Source organism: Lichenostomus cassidix, chromosome 7 (assembly GCF_008360975.1).
Source record: "Lichenostomus cassidix isolate B80296 chromosome 7, HeHo_3.0, whole genome shotgun sequence".
Taxonomy (NCBI): Eukaryota; Metazoa; Chordata; class Aves; order Passeriformes; family Meliphagidae; genus Lichenostomus; species Lichenostomus cassidix.
Window position 1 is genome coordinate 14,655,808 of NC_139488.1, and position 15,688 is coordinate 14,671,495.

At 40.9% G+C, this 15,688-nt stretch overlaps 1 protein-coding gene across 2 annotated transcripts in view; it reads left to right on the plus strand.

The window, feature by feature from the left end:
* The first annotated feature begins 2,473 nt into the window (after positions 1-2,473).
* ZNF385B (zinc finger protein 385B) overlaps positions 2,474-15,688 on the plus strand; it is a 159,508-nt gene continuing 146,293 nt past the window's right edge. Inside the window, exon 1 of one of the 2 annotated variants that reach the window (XM_085066325.1) lies at positions 2,474-2,725. The gene's annotated coding sequence lies outside the window, so the exon portion shown is untranslated. Of the gene's footprint in view, positions 2,726-2,994; positions 3,372-15,688 lie in introns of those variants that run through there. The other variant, XM_085066326.1, reaches the window with a different exon arrangement.

A 15,688-nucleotide genomic window follows, 5' to 3' on the forward strand; every position in this document is an offset into this window, starting at 1 on the left:
AACTTGTGTCACATTAAACCTATGTTCAGTGACAGATGTTTTAGAAAATCCATCTAAGTTTGTTTTGGTAGAGCCAGATTTAAAGTTCTGGAAAGACTGAAGTGATAAAATGCAATTCTAATTCATACGCAGCATGTCTTCTTCATACTCTGCATATTCTTACTTAGAATAAGATAGATCCCACCTCCGTCTGGTTTTATATGTTGGTTTATGCAGCTTTCCAGCAGAAATGCAATGAATAGCAGCCTCTCCTTTCCATGAGGTTTCTCTGAACTCACAGACCTGTTACCTGCTTGTAAGATCACCCAGGTTAAATGGTCTTCCTGTTGCTCACACCACTTTTGCAGTTGTTTTGATATTCTACAACTACTCTGTAATTTCATAACTTCTCGTGTGCATTCAGCATCTGAAAGAGACGAAACGTGACACTTTGATAATACAGATCACAGGGCATTTAAAATTTTCCACCCTTCACACTTACACAATCTTCTATACCAGAGGATTTGATAGGGAGCTGGAGTCAAGAATGGTGAGTTGCACAGTGGAAGACAACTGTGAAATGCGTCATAAAATGTTTACAATTATGGGTTAAATGTTGCTGTGTCTGATGAGAACAGGTCTTTCAATGGAAGACCCAAGACATACTTTCGCATTAAGTGATCAAAACCACACAGTTATCACCCACCATTACATCTCTCCATCTCTCTGTAGGAAACTGATAGTTAGAATTCACTGAAATATTTTTTTCTTTTTTCTTTTTTTTTTTTTTTTTTTTTGGTAATCATGAGCCTACTGAACAGAAATGTACTTGAAGAATGTTATAGTATTCACAGGGCTTCTTACACGTTTTCATATTAACAGCAAATATGGTGCATGGTCACTTGCAGACCACTTTTCTACTTGAGATTGAACAACATCACTCTGGCAACTGTGATAGCTACTTACACAGGGAAAATAATACTGCCTGGATATAATGTTCTTAGTTCTTTACAACAGGACTTGAAAGTTGGATATGAAGAGAAAATTGCTGAGTTTTTGTCAAGTCAGAGATATTTTGAGATTTCTGAATGTGTTTTGGAGACTGTTGTGCTAGTTTACTGGAAAGAGCTAAAAGATAGACAAAAGATAATAAACTAAAATGTTGGATATTGCTAATTTGCAATCATACACAGATGTGTCTTTTCAAAATAATCAATTTGATCAATTTAGTGTCTGACTGATCCCAAGCCCTGTCTGGGTATTTTTGCTGTTGTTTTGTTGCTGAAGCAGTTGTGTATACTCAGAATTCCTCTACCACTGGTCCAGGGTTCCCAGTTTCAGTAGTGGGTTTTTACTAGCATGGCATCTATTCTGCTGCTACAGACTCAGACAAACTCAGGGCTTCTGGGGAGAAAGAAATGTGTCCTGTTTTCAGCTTCTCTGCCTCTCCGTTGCAGACCAGCAAATCTTCCAAAACACTTAGGTATGCTTTAGAGTTCAGATTTCTTCTGAGCAAGAAGTTTGTGGTAGGTAAAACACCAGAAGAAGGGCTATATTCATGTTTTTATGGGATGATTAATGCAAACTCTCATAATTTCCTGTCCTGAATGCTAAAAGAAGTTATTGAACATAACACTGTAAACAACGTATGACGCAATATTTTAGTATTAAATTTCACTACTCTTCTCCAAAAGCTGAAATTAAAGTTCAGCAAGAAGTTTTTCTCCAATGTTAAATGTTCTTGTTTTCCTCCCTGCAGAAGAATAACAAATTATATTCTGCAGGATTTCTCCTGTTTGCATCACATTCTCCAGGAGCAGTGTTCGGACTACCAAAGTTCACTTGAACTATAAAAAGGCAGTAAAAATGATTATACTTAAGTTTGCATTGATTTTGTATGTTTCTACCACCAATATTATCATTCTTCTCTGAGGTAGTGTTACAAAACCTAATGTTTTCTAGTGTAATGTTTATATTTAGGACACGGTTTTACATTTTACAAAGCAGAACCGAGGAGCAGCGGCTATGTTTTGAAGCTCTCACAGGCGGGTTGGCAAAGCTAGCGGTTTGTGTAAATTTAGGAATCAGAGAGCAAACCCAGACGACCAGCAGATGAAGGGGTAGGGAAAGCAGGAGACACGGTGGTGCTCCGGCTGGGTGTTCGGGGATTGCTCTGCCGGCTTCACCTCTGGACTGGCTGTGCTGCCTGTGGCGCGCCGAGCCCCGGCGCACCGGGGGCACTGAGGGAACGGCGCTCGGCGGCGCTGGGCGAGCCCGGGGCAAGCGCACACGCTCGGCCGGCGGAGGCTCCTTCCAGCCGCGCTGGCGCTCCCGCTGCCAGGCGGCTCCGGTGCCGCCCCGCTCTCTCGCTCTCTCCCTCACGGCCCGGCCGCACCGCTCCCCTTCACTCCCTCTCCCTCACGGCCCGGCCGCCCCGCCGCCACAGGTGCCGGCCCGCCCCGCCCCCGGCGCGAGCGCGCACGCTCCGCCCTCGCGGCGACCCCGGCCCGCGCCCCACCTGAGCCCGCGGGCGGGGCGGGGGCCGGGCACGACGGACGGACGGACGGACGGACGGGAGACAGGCGGACAGAGACACACATACGGGCGGACGGACGCGTCGGGAGAGCCGCGGGGCTCCGGCGGAGTTGCGCCGCGCTCGCCTCGGTCCGGCCGGAGTGGGGCTGCGGCGCACGCCCGCCCGCCGGTGCCGCGCTGCCTCCCTCCATCCCTGCGGGCGGCGGCTGAGGTGAGCGGCGGGCGGCGCCCGGGGTACCTGGGGAACCTCGCTCAATGTCACGGCGCGGGGCGAGCGGGGGATGCCCGGGCACGGGGCGCGGCCAGAGCCGCAGCCCCGGACGAGCCCGCCCGCTCCCCGGCGCGCCGGCGGGCAAAGTTTGGCGGCAGAGCCGCAGGTAGCGGGGTCCCCGGGGTGTCCTCCTGCCCGGGGGGTGGCGGGTGCCGGGGCTTTGCGGCGTCCCCGCAGCGTCGTTTGTTTGCAGAAAGGATAAAGCGCGTCTCTAAATAGGTCAGGGGCTTCGGCAGCGCCTGGGATTTGCGTAACGATTCTCGTTCCGTGGGAAAGGTGCGGGGCTCCCGTTCCCGGGCTGAGGCTGCACCGAGCGCTGCTCGCCTGCCATACCGAGCGACTTCTTTTAAAAAAAAAGTAGTTGCGTGAGCACAGCTCGGCTTTCTTGTTTTTTAAATCCCGACGACTTCGAGAAAGTTAAATTTCTTCAGCAAAGGAGGAATTAACCCACATGAAGGAGTCATCCTTGATGAGCTAATGACGCGTGGTGGGTGTAAGTGGTTGGTGTTCCGAGCCCCTTGACGGTGGTGGCATGCTTAAGATGTTCATGTCCTGGTGACACTGTTTCAAAATATGTGAAGGAGAGGTAAGTGCAAGATTGTGTTTTCTGTGGCTACAGGTAAGAAATGCTCTTGTTTCAGGGGAATTGTCAGAATATTAATGCATGTGAGAAGGCTTAGGTTTGTTTTCTCTTATTTTTGACTCCTGATCAAACTTGGGGACTCTCTTCCCGCGTTTCAAAGATTGTGAGCTTGGCTTTAGGTCCGTATTGTTAAGCTTGAGTGGGAAATCTGTTAGTGGAAAAGTTAGAGAAGTGTGGCACTGTGAGCCCTCAGAAGTTTCAATAAATCTTCAGAACACACATTTAGCTGCAGCTAACTAGTAGTTATGGGAGCAGGGAGATGGTAATTTTATTTCCCATATTCTCTGCTGCTGCTGCTTTAGTAGTGCTGTGTTCAAAGTATAAAAATGAGATGCAAAACAAGTCCTCATGCTATGAAGAATTTGTATGTTTTCTTATCTGAATAGAATGTAATACGAAACAGTACTGTAAAACCCTGGAGTCACTGGGGATGGGTCTGTGTGGTTGCAGTCGATGTGGCTGAAACAGTGCTGCTGCAGGTCCAGAATGAGAGGCAGTGGCAGGATACTGGTGAGATGCCAGGCCGGTGGATTCAGGGAGAATGTGCTCTTTTGAAGCTTCTGCCTCTCGTGGCAGCATTGTGCTCTCCAGTGGATGCAGCCACCCCCTGCCCTGTTACTGCAATTCTGAAAACAAGAAAAATGTGTCTCTTTGTGTAGTCCAGACCTGACACTAGATTGGTGGGAATGGGTTATGCTGCTTCTCCTTTTCCAGAGAAGTAATCTTCAATTCACCAGGTCAGTGGACTGCTTGGGGGGGGAAGGTTTTTCTTCTGTTTTGTTTCTAATGTATTCATCTACTGTGGCAAACTTTGTTCTGGTGTTCGACCTTGCCAATGGGTTTTCTGTACCGCAGACTTTTTGTGGTGAATGGGAATTGATACGCTTGTGTGAACTCTCAAGGCAGAAGACAAACCAGGAGTTATGAAAACGGTCACATGAAAAACTTATTTTTTTCAATTGTTTGGCTTAAAAATCCATAAGGTAGTGAGAAATTAGAAAGGAAACAATCCTCTTACAGGATATTTTCACTAAGTTACCAAGTTCTTATATTTTTCCGGTGAATTATATAAGGGATGCTTGGTTAACCCTAAAAATATTAACAAAAACTAGCAGGTGTCAGGGTACTGTGCTGACTTGCCTCTTCCTGCACCAACAGGAGCTGTCCATCGCTCCTGTGCTCCCTCTGCACTGCACGCTCTCTCACATCAGCACCAATGTCTCTTAACCAACTGTTCTTCACCGTCTGCATGTTTTTATTTTTTTTTTATCTTTTGGATTTCTTTGGCTAAGTTTTAATTGACAAGCTATCTTCTTATTTGAGTACAGTTGCTCAGGGATCAGGCAGTATAAAAGCAGCAAAAGGCCTTGTGGAAGATAATCTTTTGGGGGAGTGTAGGCTTGTTAGCTAATTAGCTCTGCAAGTTTTAAAATTTTGAACACCAATGAGGATTACTGCATAAAACATAACAGATGCTTTACAGTTGTTGCAGTTTTTTCTCTTCAGGTTATCACAAGGGATTGTGGTTTGAGAATACTTGCTCTCTGAGTTTGAGAATTTATGAAACGGGGCATTCATATTATTTTCAAAATGAGCATATGGTACAGTTGTGGTAGTCTCAAATCTCAAAGTATTCATCAGGCTGTGTTGGGATGTTACAGAGTATGGAACTGGAGTGCAAGGTTCTCTCTAGTGTACTGAAATACACTGCAAAGCTTAGGTCATCTGTAGTTAATGAGAAGAAAAGATGACTTTGCAGTCTGAATAGCTTGCTTTCTGAATTTCTGCTCTCACTTTGTAATGTGCCTTAAGCCCTTTGGAATTCCTTGAATGACAACTTGTAGCAGATAAATATTTTGATTCTGTAACTTTTGTATTGAATTCAGAAAACTGTAGTACTTAATATATGTCACCCATCAAGATACAACTGTAAATAATGTATCTTATGTATCCAGAAATACCTGTGATGCAGCGAAGGTAGAGGCAGATACTAAATGCCATAATATCCCAGTTAACAAAGGGGAAATTTTCCCAGATCTGTAGAATGCACTTGCATATTTTATCCTCAAGCTGATGAATGTACAGAGAGTTGAAAGAATTAATGGAACTTCACTCTCCTGTGTGACTGTGACATCCCTCTGGCTGCATAGGTTACTAGATTTTCACTACATACTCTGCTTGCCCAACTACAGATGCAGCTCAAATGTTGGTTGAAGGGCTATTTTCTATTGTTATTTTGCCCACAAGTGCAAAAGGTACAGGTTCTTTTAAAATGTAAAATTTCTCTTTTAACTGCAGTTTCCCAGAGCTTGCATAATCTTACCGTAGGAAAAACAAAACATCTAAAACGTTTTGAAAACTTGTGTCCTAAGGATTTTTAATTTTTTTTCCCATAAAATTAATACATTTTCTGATTTTATGTAATGCACAAAGCAAGGAGGGTAATTATGGCAAAAATTTTATCTGCACTGTGCAGTCATTTGACATCATTCTGTGTTGTGGGAGAAAGAGCTGCCAAAAAGTAGCTAGTATTCTAATACAGTTACATTCATGGAGAGCACCAAATATTACTAAGTAAGCATTGCTTAATTTACATTATCAGTAGTCTATTGGTAAAAAACCCAAAATATTTGGTAATTTGTTCTGGTATAATGTATCTTTTGGTGCTAGGAGGTGAGGGTCTTACTCTGTTTGCCACAAATAAAGCCTTTTGTTCTGGTGCCCTGCAATACATCACATTTCATGAAACTGAGCTAATATTTCCGAGAATGATTAATCATGCCCATTAACTTACACATTTTTATTGTTTCCTTTCTAAGTGATTGCTTTCCTCGGATCGTCTGCAATAATTCTTTTGAATTTCTCAAATGTGAAGCTTAGAGCCTTAACACATTGTACATTTTGCATGCAGCTGTGATTCTTCTCCTATATTAGCTGAAGCTGACATTGCTTTCTATAAACATATTAATTGACATGTTAAAAATTCATTAGACAACCTGAGCTTCCAAGGCTTGTAAAAATAGAAGCCTTGAAAACCAATCTAACTATATCAGTGCAGCCCCAGTCCTTTGCTTATCAATATTGGTACCTTAACAATTTGCTGCTGCTGAACTACCAGGCAGATCTTGTAATGACAGGTGATGCCAATACACAACGAGGCATGTTAGAGCTGTGCTGTTTACATTATTGATGATTGTTTGAATATGAGGAAGTTAACCTGTTAGGAAAACACTATTAAGGCTTCATTCCTCAGTGAAATTGTTCAATAAAACTTCATTCATCGACAGCAACTTTTTTCTTTGTTATTAAACATTTATAATAAGGAATTTAAGATGGGGCAGTAGCTAAACATAAGTACAAGCAGCAGCTTTAGACAGCTGAAGTCCTTTTTATCTCATTTTATATACCTAAATTCTTTTCAATTACATAGCCATCTAAACGTTTCACAAGTTTTAAACTGTTGTGAGTTTGCATTGAACACAGAAATGACATGAAGTAGGTTTCAGTTTACAAATAGGTGAAATGCACTTTCTTCTGTGGCAGAATGCAGGCTCTGCATAGTTGTGCATCTTGGCTCACAGTTTTCTGGACCTGGTGATTTTGCCGTGTGACGGGATAACAGGTTGTGGTATCAGTAAAATGCTGTGATTCTGAAATATACTAGGCAGTTTTTCATCAGCCTTTGCTCTCTGCTGGCAAACTGTTTGGTGCTGATGTGCCAGTGCTGAAAGTCTGGCAAACTTGGGGCACACCTGCAGCTAAGTCAGTCACTCTGCATGCGAGGTAGGGAAATCTTGTCTCCTACAGCGCACTGATTCACACTGAGAGATGTCTCACACAAGCAAACCACAGGGCTCAAAGCCACTCTGCTCTCTTATAGTATCCATTACTTGCACCTGTGTGGTAGGGAAAGTGGTCCTTAAGACTAAGGTAAGTCTTCTGTGTGAAGGAAGACTGTGAAACTGCTTACTACAGGCACTGAAGAACAGTGACTGAAATGACAGCATTCAGGTCAGGGGAGCAAAGTAAAATTACCTTGAGGTGAAATTTGAATTTTATTGTGACTTTCTTTTAAAATTTTTCTTTGTTTTGTTATTTATTTTTCTGTGCCGTGGTATTTTTATAGTTTATGAGGCTTCTGTTACATCATGGCAGTCAACCTGTTGCCATTCTACAATCAGTGTGGTCTCATACCTAGTAGTTCCTATCTGAGTTTCTTAATGGTGACTGGTGTAGTGCTGATTCCTAGCAGAGGGTGTCCTCTACTGAATCTTTAACTCTTCTCAGCTTTACTGAACTTTTATGATCTAATGAGTTTATAGCATAAGTGGTTATGACTGTTCTTTTTATATGTACGTGTGCAGGTATCAGAAAGTTCAACATATGGTAGCAGACTTTGTTTAACAACAGATACTGTTGTGTTTTAATTTGACACCTCTCAGTACATCCCATTTAGATATAGTAGACTATCCTATAGTCCTTAGTCCTATTATAATGTGATACGATTTCAAAGATTAGTTAGTTTAAGAATCAGTGATAAGGCAGGCAGCATTAGTATGGTCTGCTTCAAAATGGGAACAGAGAGGGAAAAAGTTTAATGTGATTTTCATGTCATCTAGTTTATACTTTGCAGTGTTCACTTGAATGTGTCATAATTTTGATTTAAAAGAGGCTTGTTTTCCTAAGCCAGGAAAAAAAAATTGAGCATAAATACTCATTATCAAGGTGTATTCCAGAGAAGATGAGTTTGGGTAACACAGTAACTAAACTCCCTCAAAGTTCTTACTCTGCCTTGTGCAGCAAGACTTTCAAAGAAGACCCAGGTACCTCCTAATGGGATTTTATAATGAAAATGGTAATAAAAGCTAGCAGAGGAGTACCTAGTCTTTCTTTGCATGACTGCATATGACCAAAAAAAATAATTGCATAATCTTTCTTTGTTTGGCCACCTACTAATAACTGGATGGTGAATCTTTGACTTGAAATTGCAAATGCATGTGCATGCCTAGGTGCACTTCATCTTTTTTTTTAAATGAGATTATTTATTATGTTACAATTAAGAAAACCCCTTATAAATCTGCATCAAAGCTTATGGCAAAAGATTCTGCCTTTGTCTGTTTCTGCAGTCTGTTGCCTGCAATGCAGGTGCAGTCTATGCCAGACAGATGCTTCTTTGGTAGATAGTGGGGTCTGTGCATAGTCAGTACCATGTTTGATGCTTATCTTGGTGTCTTGTTAATCAAAGGATCAAGAATACCAATATTATAAACCTCAAAAAACATTATGAGAGCTTAAGACTTGCAAAGTTAAGAATTTGAAAACTAAGAAATGCTGTGCAACCTTAGCTAGATCTGCTGGTGTGCATAATCAAGAGTAACTTCTGTTTTGTTTTTTTCTCACCACACTGTGTGCACAGAATGGGTAATATGTGCTTCAACAACAGTAAAAGGAATTAAAAAAAATCTTTGCAACACTTCAATGATAAAAAAAAAAACCAAACCAGAGCACTCTCCTGACATAGGGGGAAACCTGAGCACAGAGAGGGATCTTCAGCAATGTTAGACTGGGGTCTGGTATCTCAGCCCTTGGACCAACGTAGTTTGTGCTCCCAGCAGAACTGCTGTCTTGAGCAGCAGCAGGAGCATTCAGCACCTCTGTAAACTGGAGTCTGCAGTTATCCACTCCGGCTCCCAGCAAAGTCGTGTGCTAGTAGTGAGTGATTTAAGCAACTTGCCAAGCATTTCTAGCAGCTCTGTGGTGGAGCCCAGGCTGCAGATAGATTCTGCACTGCAGCATTTATGTACCTTAATACTGAGAGAATCTTTTTCTCTTGCTGTCTCCTGCTTTTGTTCCAATTTCTACAGCAAATGACATTTTTTTCAGGAGGTAGCTGTTCTTATGACTTTGATTGCCTTGAATAATCTTCTGTCTGGGAAGGAAAATATGATCTTGTAATTTAAAGAGCCTATTACTTGGGTTTCTTTAAAAAACAAGCTATTCTGCCCTAAAGAATCATGGTAAATCTTGAATTTTTCATCACTGAGTTCTTTTAAAATTGTTAAAACTGGAGTCTGGCTTCTGGAGTTTATGGAACAATTGAAGAAATAAATTTCATGCTAGTACATGAAGTAGCATTAGAGGTTTGATGTGCTTTGTGTTTCACTGGTACTTGCTCAGGTATTGTCAGGTGACACTCTGGAGAACTTCACATTCTTTTAGACAGGTGACAGCAGAAGCAGCAGAACCTTATTGTCAGGTTTGACAGCTCAAATGGACTTAAGACACTCCTAGTCTCATAAATATGAAAATTTCATAAGTAATATGAAAATATTAAGTACTCTAACATATGGGTAGGGATGTTTGGTGCTATTGCCTTATTCTATATAGGATTAAACAGCTGAAAATGAATGTATGTTGTCTGTTAAAGCATAAAATTTTAAAGATGGACATAAGTAATTCTTTTAAAAGTGCTGAGACTGCTGAAGCTTTAGAGAATAAATTCTGTGAGGTGGGGCTGAGGGAACTGGCATTGTTTAGCCTAGAGAAGAGGAAACTGAAGGGAGACTTTATTGCTCTCTACAACTCCCTGACAAGATGTTAGAGCCAGCTGGGAGTCAGTCTCTTCTCCCAGGCAGCAGGTGACAGGATGAGAGGAAAGGGCCTCAAGCAGCACCTGGAGAGGTTCAGGTTGGACATCTGGAGGAATTTCTTCACTGAAGGGGTGGTAAAGCACTGGAATAGGCTGCCCAGGGAAGTGGTGGAGTCACCATCCTTGGAAGTTTTCAAGGAACAACTGGACACGGCATTTAGTGCGATGGTTTAATGGACACAGTGGTGTTTGGTCGATGACCTTGAAGGTCTTTTCCAGCCTTAATGATTCTCTGTTTTGATGACTTTTACTAGGTTTGGATCTAGGTTTGGATAAAGCTAAGTTCACTGTACTCAGGGACCCCTTCTCTTCTTCAGGCAGGTGACAGATGCTCCAGAGCAAGTGATATTCCCAAAAGGCTAGACAAGAGCAACCTACACTGACATTTTCTTTCTCTTTCAAACAGGGTTGAGAAAACATTTCAAGGAAACTCTGCTGTCTTTCCTCGGCATGTGGGTTAGTCTCATAATCTCATGAATGTTACAAAAATAGCTTAAGAAACCAGACAATGGAGCTTTACAAACTTCAGCATCAGAGAAATTTGCTTTGATGATCAGTAAAAACAAATTTTGACAGAAGTAATGTCAAAATCTGGTAATGTTGTTAACTTCATAGCTTGGTTTTATTGTCAACTATGTTAACTTGGTACATTTGTTGAGTCTCAATTGTCCCTGTCATAATTACAATGTATTATGTAACTCAAATAGGTTGGGGTAGTGAGAGGTTGACAAAGCAGGTGTGGTGTAAAGCTTGTTTTTACCACCTTTGGTGAATTTCCATTAGCCAATATTTCTGCATATAACTTGGCAGTGGCTTGTTACACTTTTCCAGTGTAAAAGATCTGGAAAAACTGTGCCATTGAAGGAGCCCCATGGACCTCTCTGATGCGTTATTTTTAGTTCTCAGAAGATTTTATTTTTTCTTAACCGTAAATTAGACTATTGATGAAGTTTCTGTATCACAGTTTTATAAGAAAGGATCTGACTTTTTTCCTCTGTTTTAAATTGGACATCTAGATCTTGAGCAAGGATAGGAGAACTTCCTTCTAGTTCAGAGGGGAAGATTTATACTAACCTGATCTGGCGAATGTTTAAACAAAAAGGAAGCACACACTGGCGTTAAACCCCAGAGGACACACCACAGAGGGGCTGCAGGGAGCCTGTGGCTGGCAGGAGTGTGTGGGATTTGTAATCTCTGTGTGCAGCACCACGGCTGCTTCCTGCCTCATGCAGTCATCAGAGGCTGTTTTGCCATGTGGTTGTGCTAACTATGGGAATTGTCACGGGCAGTTAGGAGTCAACATCATGTTTCATGCTGAGCATGGGGGCTTGGCAGATTTGCTTTTGTATGCTTCTGCCATATAAATGCATTTGTAATATTAACATGATGGAGAGGCTCATGTTTTTACAGAGCTGGAGATCACATTCTGTGTGACACTGAATCAAAGTTCTGAATGTTTCTGGTTATGTGGTTTTTTACTACATATATGTGTGTTCTTGAATTTGCTCCTGTCATTTATTGTTGCTACCATTGTATGGCTTCTCCCATCTTAGGAGAGCCCTCACATTCCTTTCACATCAATGACATGTTGCAAAAAGCTGATTTATTTCTAAATTTCTTGTAAGGTTGAAATAGCTGGCTCTGAGCCACAGAATTTTCTGTTGTTTAAAAGGATCATTTCAGCTTGCATTTCCAAATGGGCTAGTTTATAAAACTCAGCATTGCTGTTTTTTAAGAATTGTCAGAATCTCTCTAAAATGCTTGCTACTAGGATTTGCATTTCATGTTTTTCCATAAAGCCATAGGCAGAACTTACTTCACTTATCAGAGTACTGCCAAATGCTTCTCAGAATTATTAGTGAAGATTAAAAATGTCCTTGAGATTGCTTTGGATCTTTCAGGTAGCAGGAGAGTGAGCTGTGGCTTCTGTGGGCTGACTGCAAACAGCCCTGCCTGGTCCTTGTTGCTTCTGAGCATCCTCTGCACCTGCCTCTGTGTTGTCCTGTCAGGCAGCTTTAATGTCATAGTCTTTGGTCTTCCCTCCTGCAGCTGTATTTCTTGGCTGTTCCAATTTCTTGACCCCTGTGTTGGCTTGTTGAACTTAGTGTTTGACCTAGCTGTGTACTGACCATGCCCCCCTTCCTGACTGCAGCCTAGCTCAGCAAATTGCAACAGTGGCCAGCAGCTCACTGGGTTTCTTGGGATACCCCAGTAAAATATGAATCGCCTTATGCATGCTGCCCCATTTTTAATAAAAATTCTTTTGGGCCCCTTTTCCAGTCAGTGAAGCCAAAGTAAAAGCGTGGTTTTAAAAAATTTGCATACCCATTTTTTATTCAATAGAAAAAAAGAAGAATGCTCTTTAAAAATTGAGTTCACTTGTCAAACTTGTGTATAATTTAGAGTACAAAAACATTTGTTCCTCCTTTTTTTAAGGTATTTAGTGGAAAACCACAGTTGGGGAAATGGAGTATAAGACCACTATGTCAGCACTTGGATATTCCTTGCAGTTACACATTGAGACTGATGAATATGTATATCTTTTTAAGAAATGTATATTGGTAATGATTACTTTGAGATTCACTCTCTTGCATCTGATGAATTGCTTTAGTAGCTACAATTATTAGATCTCTAAAAAGAAGGTGAAGAAGGAATAAGAATTGAGCATATATCTGCATATATCTGTTCAATTAAAGTCTTTTAGAGAAAAAGCTCTTGGGGTTAGAGGATCATCCTTGTGCTCTGTTCTTATATGGCCTTGGTTAACAAGTTTCTCACCCATTAATGGATTCTCTAGGTGTCACAGTAATATTATGCATACTTAAAAGCCCTCTTGGGTTGTGATATATATATATATATATATGCATATATTTCAGTTAATATGTCTGCATCAGGTTTACCTCTAACACTTCAAAGAAGGTCTTTTATTACAAACTTGCATTGACTGAGAAACCTGGTATCAGGAAATAGATTTTTTTCTTTCTCAAATTAGTATTGCCTTATTGGTAAAGGATCTCTGTAAATAGCCTGAAGTGTTTGCACTTAAGGGCTAGATTTAGATATACTTGATTAATGCTTTGCCTTAGTGCATGTAGAGATTTCCTGTCTTCAGAAGCATAGGAGTTTGTTCTAATTAGAAAAAGAGTTAGCTAGGTTTAAAAACTGTATACAAGACTGCATTGCAATACAAGGCAGCATTATCTACGATTAAAAAGAAAAAAAAAAAAAGGTGAGTCAGGGTTTCATGGGGCTTCCCTGCTAGGAAATAAAATATTGATGTTTTTCAGGTAGCAATGCTCACCTCTTAGAGAAAATACCTATCTGCTGGAAACATCTTCTAATATTTTACAATATGTGATACAATATATGGTGAATTTTAGAGTTCTCTGATATGCAACAATGCAAAATTTTATGCTTAGCTGGCTCTTTAATTAGCTCTCATTCTGTCTCACATGATTTATAGCTTCGTGACTCCTGTGTAAAAATGATATATGACTTAATGAGGCAGAAAGCTACAATGGGTTCACACCTTTAGTTGTTTAATGGTTTCCCAGAGGTAGGGGAATGGTTGTGCTGGAGAAGAAGCTGTAAGCATCTCCTCTTTGCTGTGACTTACAGTTGTTTGCCTCCTTGTCACATATACAATTCATTAGAGTGAGGAGGGAATGTGGCTCTTCCATAAAGCATGGAAGGTGAGAAATGCAGATGTAATCTTTCTTGCTCAAACTCAGTTTAGTGCAGCTGTTTGACATATTTGGAATCTAACCTTTTCTTGATACAACAGAAATAGTGTTTCAGTGGGATTTAATTTCAATAATGGACTGTAAAAGCCTTAGTAGCCAGCTGTTTTTCTTAGCTAAGGAGTTTTGGGGAGGTTTTTTTCAAATGGGTACTTTGGCCATACAAGTAGCTTGAAAGGCCATACAAGTAGCTTTTCTGCAGAAAGAGGTGATTTTTGCTGTATTACTCTTACACCTGAAGTTTCTCTAGTTATGTTTCTGTTAGTTTCACGTATTTGTCTTTTGGCATCTTTGATATAGGGGTTCTGATTTTCCTAATTACAATACTGTAAATTCAAATTAGTTAATTCTGGCTTCTTAACAGTTTTAGTGGTCTAAGCATGTATTTTATAATGAAAAGGGGAAAGAAATCAAGATACCAGAACTGAACTGCTTTCAGCCTTGTTTGGATCTCCAGAAACAATTTGACTTCTATTTGGGGCAGCAGCTTTCAGTAATTACTGTGGGGAGTCCTCTGAAATACAGGAGTGGAATGAAGCCCTTTTTATTTTACTGTGCAGCTGCAGGGTAAATGTTAGAAGAATTACCACCGCTGCCAAGAGTACAGTAACATTATAGGTACATCTCTGTCACCTGTGTCTGACAAAAACACACATTTATTTCTGAATCTGTTTTGATCTATATCCATTTTCTGCATGTTTCAGGAAGTGACCATTCCTTATTTAGTTTGTGGTCCTATCTCTATGCAGTCACAAAGGCTAGAACCTTTCCTGGCTTGCATCTGGGGGTTGATGTTTGCCCTTAGAGTTCTGTACGTACATCTCCCTTCGGTCCTTCCCTCCCCCTTTCTCTCTTTTTTTCTTTTTTTTTTTCCTCGTGGTGAAGTTTGGATTTAATGCTATTAATTGGCAAGAACTGTGTGGTACATTTTCAATTTATACATGAACTACTGAGTTTGTAAGTGAAGACTGTTACCTACTCCCATGATGGGAGATGTGGTTTCTGACATATATTCTGGGGTTCACAGAGAGTAATGTTTTGCTGTAGCCAGGTGTTTATTGAATAATTAAGGATTTGTAGAATTTACAGAATTTGTAGAATCTTCCTTCAAATGTGTGGTTACCTGCTCAAATTCATAAAAATATTGTGTTTCTGGACTTCACAGTCTCTTCTGGAACCAGCAGTTTTTTGGACAGCGGGACCAGGAATTTTTACATATCTGGGGAAAAAATATCAGCACTCCCCCTCTTCCCAGTGGGGAAGCACTGACAGTGGCTCTAATTGTGCAAGTGGGCTGTGCAAGTCATTGTTGTTTTTGATTTTTGGACTTTCATATAGTCCTTTTAAAGGTCAGTAGAAGAGACACTGTGCTTTGCCATTTTACAGTTGCAGTTTGTGCTTACTTCATGTTTGCTGTTAAACACCAATGCAGTATTCAACGAAATATGCAACTTTATGAGGTTCTGGTAGAGCTTGAGAAACTAGTGAAAACCAGTGCTCTTAGAAAGGCAGATCAGTCCTCTGCATTTGGTGGTGTGTTAAGTTATAATTTCAGAAGTGAATTATAGAAACTTTCCCAGCACTTGCAAAATTCTTGCAGCTTCTGGAAAATCTCAAACACACTGTAGTTTCTGCTAGACCTTTCAAGGAGGCTGTTTTGTAATGTAAAATGGGGATCCTGCTCAAAGTACAAGGAACATCACAAGGACCATTTTCAGAGAAGAGCAGGGAGTGTACATGGCATTCACTGAGTAATTCTGGAAGTACTTGCTGCCAGAATGGAAAATTCCATAGTGCAATGCCCCTCATGCCCTAAGTTCTGCCTATTTTCTCACTCCTCTCAAATCTGGATGGAGGTTTTTTGAAGGTTT